Source organism: Apodemus sylvaticus, chromosome 12 (genome assembly GCF_947179515.1).
Source record: "Apodemus sylvaticus chromosome 12, mApoSyl1.1, whole genome shotgun sequence".
NCBI lineage: Eukaryota > Metazoa > Chordata > Mammalia > Rodentia > Muridae > Apodemus > Apodemus sylvaticus.
Window position 1 is genome coordinate 77,377,585 of NC_067483.1, and position 8,829 is coordinate 77,386,413.

Below are 8,829 nucleotides of genomic sequence, written 5' to 3' on the forward strand. Positions count from 1 at the left end.
ATGGCGGAGAAGCATCTTAAAAAATGCTCAACTTCATTAGTCATTAGGGAAATGCAAATCAAAACAACCCTAAGATTTCATCTTACACCAGTCAGAATGGCTAAGATTAAAAATTCAGGAGACAGCAGGTGTTGGAGAGGGTGTGGAGAAAGAGGAACACTCCTCCACTGCTGGTGGGGTTGCAAATTGGTACAACCACTCTGGAAATCAGTCTAGCGGTTCCTCCGAAAACTGGGCACCTCACTTCCAGAAGATCCTGCTATACCACTCCTGGGCATATACCCAGAGGATTCCCCACCATGTAATAAGGATACATGCTCTACTATGTTCATAGCAGCCCTATTTATAATTGCCAGATGCTGGAAAGAACCCAGGTATCCCTCAACAGAAGAGTGGATGCAAAAAATGTGGTATATCTACACAATGGAGTACTATTCAGCCATTAGAAACAATGAATTCATGAAATTCTTAGGCAAATGGATGGAGCTAGAGAACATCATACTAAGTGAGGTAACCCAGACTCAAAAGGTGAATCATGGTATGCACTCACTAATAAGTGGTTATTAACCTAGAAAACTGGAATACCCAAAACATAATCCACACATCAAATGAGAAACAAGAAAAAAGCAGGAGTGGTCCCTGGTTCTGGAAAGACTCAGTGAAACAGTATTTGGCAAAACCAGAACGGGGAACTGGGAAGGGGTGGGAGGGAGGACAGGGGAAGAGAAGGGGGCTTACGGGACTTTCAGGGAGTGGGGGGGGGGGCTAGAAAAGGGGAAATCATTTGAAATGTAAATAAATTATATCGAATAAAAAAAATAAAAAAAAATTTTTAAAAAAAAGCAAGCAAAACGGAAAAAAAAAAAAAGAAAAAGAAAAGTGTCTGAGCCGAATGTGGCAGTGCACACCAGCTAAGTCTAGCACTTGGAAATATGAGGCAGAAGTATCATCCTGAGCTCAAGTCAACCTGAGGTATATAGTTAAGTTCCAGACTAGCCTGGGCTACAGCATCAAAGTCCGACTCAACGAAGAATGAATAAGCAGAGCTGCACCTGTCACCAGTAAGAGTTCACACTTCTTGAGAGAATTTAACGTCCACCCTCTCTGTGTTAGATTAGTTGTTGTCCTGTAAGGATCTTTATAACACTGACCCACCCTCTAAGTTTTATTAGCCTCTGTGAAGTTACAGGATGGCAAAGCATTTAGATACAGCTCCCATGAGGACTGCCAGGGTGTGAGTTCCTTTAACAAACCAAAATCCTAATTCATTTTACTCCCGGTAAGCAATGTGAAGGGCTTGTATCAGAGTGATGGTGCTTTAGACCTTCCAGAATCACACACACAATCACACACACATAATGGCACATACACACAATCACATACTCACACACACGAAATTGCACACACTGACACATACACACAATCACACATACACACAATCACACACATACACAATCACACACATATAACACACACACATACACACACACAAAATCACACACACAATCACCCACACATAATGGCACATGCACATAATCACACACACAAAATCATACACACAATCACACATACACACAATCACACACACACAATCACACACACACAAAATCACATATACAATCACACACACATAATGGCACATACACACAATCACACACACAATCACACACACAATCACATATACACACAATCACACACACAATCACACACGCAAAATCACATACACACATAATGGCACATACACACAATCACACACAAAATCAGACACACAATTACATACACTCAATCACACACACTCAGTCACACACACAATCATACACACACCCCTTCTCCCACCTTGCCATGAGCTGTGTTTTCAGTCTTTGATGCAGACATGGAGTGAAAAGCATGAGTCGGTGCTGATGGAGATGACACAGCAATAGAGATGAGGAGGAACATAGCACTCCCCGTGCTCCCTGTTGGCCCACTCCCAGCTAAGGTGCTGGCCCTGTGGTAGTGCTTTGCTTGCCTATGCTGATACCTGTCTCCTCCATCCTAGCTTAGGCACTGTGCCGTATTGCTTTTGAGATTTTCTTCTGTCACTTCTGGGTGTGTCTGTGTCTCCTAAGTTCTAAAGGCAGATTATGTTTGGCTTCTAGATGCTCCATGTGTTGATATAGTCATCGCGCATTAGTGGATGCTTAAGATACCCCAGCCCTAGCACTGCTAGGCATGTACTAAGGGCACAGCAGCTGTTTAAATAAACAGGACTTTAAACTATAAACATGTATCATTATACATGGTTTGAAAGAAATAAATGTGATTTATTTCTTTTACCCTTCTGTAATAACTAACAGAGAACATGAAATGTTTAATAAGTACACATTGAATGGCTGATAAAAATAAAAAATACCAATGCAAGATGTTGCCAGCGGGCCAACCAAGTGAAGAATGGAGGGTCAGGAGAACTCAGGATTCTGTTCTCAATTACTCTGTAGAGCTAAAGTTGCTATAAAATATAAAGCCTATTAATTTTTGAAGGAAATTGTGAAAAATAAAACATAAACCTTTCAGTCTTTTTGTAAAACATCTGGCTCTCCTATCACATGCAAGAACCATTTCTGAATTCCTATTGCTGAATTATTTAATCACACTTCAGCAACCTGAAAGCGCAAAATCTTATTACCTAACCCTGAATAACAATTTTCCAAGTCAATTGTTGTCCAAATCCACGTGATATGCCCCAGAACCTAAAGCAATGACCGTGGAAAGACATGAAGGAGCAGGCAATGGTGATGGCCCCGTTGGCACAGTGCTTCCTTAACAAGCATAAGGACCTAGGTGGGATGGCCCAGAATCCACGTTTTAGCAAGAGAGACTGGCATGGTTGTATGTGCTTGCAATACTTGGTCCTGGGGAGGAAGAGTCAGGCAGACCTCTAGGGCTCACTGGCCGACAAGGCTAGCCTACTTGAGGAGAGAGGGATTTACCCATACACGAATATGGACATGCACATACAGAGAAAGAAAGAAAGAAAGAAAAGAAAGAGAAGAAAGAAAGAAAGAAAGAAAGAAAGAAAGAAAGAAAGAAAGAAAGAAAGAAAGAGAGAGAGAGAGAGAGAGAGAGAGAGAGAGAGAGGGAGAGAGAGAGAGAAAGAAAGAAAGAAAGAAAGAAAGAAAGAAGGAAGGAAGGAAGGAAGGAGAGGAGAGAGAGGGAGGGAGGGAGGGAGGAAGGAAGGAGGAAGGAAGGAAGATAGGAAGAAAGATAGGAAGAAAGAAAGGAAGAAGAAAGAAAGAAAGAAAGAAAGAAAGAAAGAAAGAGAAAGAAAGAAAGAAAGAAAGAAAGAAAGAAAGAAAGAAAGAAAGAAAGAAAGAAAGGAAGGAAGGAAGGAAGGAAGGAAGGAAGGAAGGAAGGAAGAAAGAAAGAAAGGAAGGAAGGAAGGAAGGAAGGAAGGAAGGAAGGAAGGAAGGAAGAAGGGATAATAAACTATTATAATCACTAAAATGTATAACTAGAGGGTATAAAATGTATAACTTAGAGGGTAGATACCAAATTACTAAATCAATAGAGAAAAAGAAAATTAGGGTAGAGGATGCCAGAATGCTATACAATTTATAATAGATAGAAATATGCTTTTTATACATCAATGAACTTTTTCATAAAATACACCTGTAACTTTTAAAAATAACACTATTTAGGAAGAAATGTTAATGAGAAACTTTTTCCCTTAGACAAGATAACTCAGAGATTATTTCATGTTTTATAAATTCCTAATATACTAAATTTAAAAAGAAAAATTAAAAAGCACTAGATTACTCCATCTCCCATCGCAATTTATTCCAGTTTCCTATGCCATTAGGACCCTAAACATGGGAGCTGGAGAGGTGGCTCATTGGTTAAGAACACTTGCTGTTTTTACAGAGGACCTGAGTTCAATTCCCAGCACATATATCAGACTGTGCCTCACTGCCTGAAACTCCAACTCCAGGGGATTCAATGACCTTCTCTGACCTCAGTGCTTACATATAGACATGTACACACACACACACACACACACACACACACACACACACACATAAATAATTAGGGTTTTTTTTAAGCCTTTACAAAAGACCCTAAACAAATCTTCAGCAAATTTTACTAGACAGCTTCCTATGAAAGCAACCAACGGGCATCCCCACCTATCATCGTTGGATAAACAACGATTTCCAGCTTCCACCATTGCCTTATCTGAGCCGCCCCCAAACAGACAGAGTAAGCGTGGATGAGCAAGACAAGAGAGATTGCAGCTCAATGAAGAGAAGACCTTCCAAGTAATACACGCGGCAATAATAGTGTTGAGACCAAAACCTCGTGTCACAGACCACCACCTGGCAAGCTCGCCTCATCACATGCCCCTCCCCCCTGCCAGTCTCACACTGTAGAGACACCAGGACGCATTGACCTCTGAGCGGCCAGTTGAAAGGGCTCACCAAAGGTTTAAGGCAGGCTTGAAACCCAGTGACAAGAATGTCCTGTCAGCAGAGCTTAGCTTCTAGAAGAGCCATGGAAGCTCAGGCCTGTGGCTCAGTCTAAACTCATCTTTGCAACGTCTTTATTTGTACATTCATCTTCCATGCCAGGACAATGCTCAAAGCTGACCTTGCCCTGTGTTTACACGACAAAGTGAGAGTCTGTCTAACAAGTACACAATACGTCAGATGACAGGATTCTGCATCTCTGAAGAATTACAGAAAGTTGGAAACATTCAATGGTTCCGGGTAAGACATTAAGAACAGAATACAAAATTTAGAACGGGCATCAAAATAACAGGATTGTGTATAACCAAATTATTTATAAAGCATGCAGCCTTGATTGCAATGCATTCAAATGTATGCAAATACAATGAATAAAAGGAACAGCTTAAAGTCCCTCAGTTTCACCATCAGGCCATTGGAGTTCCAGTAAATATCACTGGACAGTTATCCAGATGTCTTTGTTGAGCTGTGTTATTTTACAAAAAACAAAGTCAAACAGAATTGAATAGAAATGCCTTAGACCCAAGCCATCACAAATCCTTATCTCTGCCTCACATTAGAATGACCTGGGTAATAAACTACCCATTCTCATTTTCCACCTTTGGGTTTTTGATTTAACTGGTCTAGAAGTCCTTAAGGCCTACCAGGGGTTCTGAATTACTGCTGAGCAAATCTATTAGAACATCGTCTTCTCAGCGGTAAAGATTTTCATCTAGTTGCTGAATTCCGAGCAACTCTGGGACGCTGGGAATATTGGGCACATTCATGGCCTGGTGGGGAAAGAGTCAACCAATTCATATGTTGTACGGCTGTCAGCAGGCCAAGCACATAAAGAATCTAGTGTGTCTGTATTGCAGACAAGTCCGCATTGATGTGAACCAGCATACACCAGCACGTCATGGTAGTCCGTTTTTAGCTGGGCCTTGGTTGGCTTATGTGTTTGAGGTGATATAGAATACCAGAAGGTGCATCTTCCAAAAGAAGTTGAGATGGATGTCTGAATTAAAGCTAAATGTATGTGGCATGGTGTGATAGGCGAGAAGCGCTCTGTCTTTACTAGAATATCTGTTAAAAATGCTATCATGTGGAAAGGTTAGAACTAAATTCCCTATGGGGAATACAGATCCAAATGGCTTCCACTCCTGTAGTGACTGTGTCAGCCTGGAAGAAAGTCATATAGAAAGGCTATGGAGGAGAGACAATGAAGGACTTTCTCTGGATACTGCTTCTGCTTTGCCCTTGGACAGGAAGACTGTTGATCCTAAGATTCTAGAAACACCTTCTCTACTTCTCTGATTTGTGACATTTATACAAACAGCAGAAACAAGAGGCAGGGGCTTCCGCGTGCTAGCCTTCAACTCCTACTTCAGGAACACTGCAGCTTTTCTGACTGCCGGCTTAGGACAAGCGGTATGAAGTAGAAGATGAAGGGAGATGCACTTGGCATTGAGATGCACTTGGGTTCGGGACTTGTCCTCGGCTGGCTACAAGGCTCCTCCTGATGGAACCTTGCTCATTCAGAGACAGTGCAGACCCAGAGATGCTCAGAGACAGCACAGACCCAGAGACGTTGAGAGTAACCTATCGACCCTCATCCTGCTCCACCTTGGATGAGAAACCCTAGACAAACCAGACGTCAAAGGGAATTTTCAGAGAGTAAATCCAGGAGTCTTTCCCCATGAGGCAGGATTGTTTCCATTAGAAGATAGGTATGAAGACCCAGAGAGATGTCTCAGTGTGTAAGACACTTACCACACAAGCATGAGAACCTGAGTTCAGTCTGCTGAAACGCACACTAAAATGCTAGGTGATACACTCGGAATCCAGCAGCGCAGAAGCTGAGACAGGAGGATAGCTAGAGCCCAGGGGCCTGCCTAGGTCACTCAGTGAGCACTGGGCCAAGGAGTGATCCTATCTCCAAAAAACAAGGGGGGAATAGTTCCTGAGGAATGACACCCGAGGCTGACCTCTGGTCTCCACATACACAAATGCACCTGCTCGTGTGTGCCATACACACATGTGTGCATGTATGCACACACGACACAAAAAGATAGGAATGGAGAACTCCCCATTTCAAACCTTTGTACACAGTCCCAAAGGTCTGCACCAATGGCCAGACCCAGCCCAGTAAGGCTGATTCCCAGTACATTCATACAACCATAAAAGCTGACCCAAGGAAACCCTTCATAGCCTCCATAATGCATTCACGGCCGAGTCCAAAACAGTAAAACTCAAGCATATTCTTATTTCCATGTAGTGAACACAGAGGCTGAGGTGCAGAAAGCATTGAAAGGTAGAGACAGAACCTAACCTGGGCTACCAACTCTAAAAGTCCCAGGCTCTCCCCCGCATCACAAAACTAAACAGACATCCAGTACCTGGAACTTAATCTATATCTGATACCCAGGCAAGTGTTTCTCTCAGTGCGAGATCCAGACTGTTCCCTTAAGCTGGCATGGGTACCACCCGGTCACTCAGTAAAACATGGAGTTTGACTCCAAAAGTAAGCAAGTCCACATGCGGAGTGGGAGACGGGAGAACAGCCCACAGTAAGTCGGAGCACGGACTCCGGATGTAACAACTTTTAAGCACATTAGTTGTGCTTCCTCGAACAATTCATTTTACTTCTCTGTATTAACATCCTTTCCTATAAGACAACAATGACCTTATAGAACTGTGGGCAATCAATCAAATAACAGGTAAATATGTGGAGGTTAGTCAGAGCAAGGACTCGAATCTTAATTTTTTTTTATGTTTCATCTTTGCACACACACACACACGTGCACACCCGTACACCAATACAGACACACATGCACACACATACAACCACACACACACACACACCAAGGACCCCCAGCCCATGAGCCACTTCTACCATCTTTATATTGCTGATAAACGTCCTTGCGTTGACTTGCCCCTATTGTCTCTTCCAAATCTTAAAAGTAAGGCCAAAGGCAGAAGTGTGGAGTGCCACAGGCTCTAGGATCATGCTATCATTTCTGAAATCTGTGTAGCGAACGGGTCAGAAGAGACAGCAGCGATTGCAAAGACCCTTTTCCAGATTCCAGTTGCCCCTAGGGAAGGATGCGGACAGCTGAATAGTTAAGATGGTGCTAAAGGCGCCACTGCCTTGAATACTCAAAACTCTCCTCAAATGGCTGACTTGAGTGTGTCTGCCACTCGGAGAGAATGCTGTCCCTTAGATGGGTAGGCCAGAACTCTGGATCCCAACTGCAAACATCCTGACCCTCTGATAACAAAAAGAAAAGCACCTAGCGCCATGGAGAAGGAAAATCTGGGAAGTGATCTCTCCGCGTCACCCAGTCACCCACCCACCCACCGCAAACCCTCCAGGCAGTCGGCCTTCCTGCCCAGCCACCCAATACCAAAGGTGAAACCACCCCCTCATTCCAAGCCCTCACCTACAGCCTCCCTTCCCACAATTAAATCACAAAAGGTGCCAGGTCGTGTTCTCACCAAAATTCAGGTCCCTCAAACACCACCACTCAAAGCCTGAAAACAGAGCTCCTGGCTCGGCCTCTCCAGCAGCGGACTCTGCGACCGGCCTGTCTTGCCTGCCAACATTTCCAACTCTGCTAAAACTGTTTATTGTACCTTTCAGCTGCCATGGAGTCCTGTACTTCGCTTCGGCCTTCTTTGGTTATTGGCGCCTATTCTTTCCTCCCTGAAACAAATCCAGACCCCAAAACATGAGGTCTGCCTTGGTCCTGAATCTTGTAGCGCCCAGCTCCCTGCCCTTCCGCCCTGATTCAAACCGCCCTCTGCCGCTTTTAAAACTTTTCCTGACACACCAAGAGAAGTCCACTTAGAACTTTCGTTTTTAGGAAAGAAGATGAAGGTGGGGGGAGAAGGGAAGGAGCCACATCACTTACTTCCAGTCCAGGGACGCCCGGTTTTGAAAAGAAGAAAACAGTTATAATCCAGTAGGTTTCCCCCAACCCAAAAGAAGAATTTCTCGTGAACCACTTCTTTTTCCACTTTGCCGGTGAAGGAGCCCCGTGGCAGGCACACATCCACAGGCTGATGCAAGATGCCTTTGAGAGAAACCTCACATTCTGAGGATTCCTGGGCCCGCGCCAAGGATCCCAGCATCCAATATATTGCACATTTGCTTTCAATTAGGAAGGGGGTTGGGGAGGGGGAAGGCAAGCCACCAATCAGAGCTGTTCTCTGCTTAAAGACTATTTCTTTTGACCCAAGGGACCACGAGCAAAGCTATAATTTACAGCAAAACCCATTCATAGAAGAAAAATATGTATAACCATAGGACAGACTTAAAGATGCAGCTCCTTTCTGCCTTCCTGCCTCTCCG

General features: G+C 43.7%; 1 protein-coding gene across 2 annotated transcripts in view; it reads right to left on the reverse strand.

Moving 5' to 3' along the window:
• Ddr2 (discoidin domain receptor tyrosine kinase 2) overlaps positions 1 to 8,541 on the reverse strand; it is a 132,562-nt gene extending 124,021 nt beyond the window's left edge. The window contains exon 1 of one of the 2 annotated variants that reach the window (XM_052200502.1): positions 8,390 to 8,541. The gene's annotated coding sequence lies outside the window, so the exon portion shown is untranslated. Of the gene's footprint in view, positions 1 to 8,111; positions 8,259 to 8,389 lie in introns of those variants that run through there. The other variant, XM_052200503.1, reaches the window with a different exon arrangement.
• Positions 8,542 to 8,829: the final 288 nt, after the last annotated feature.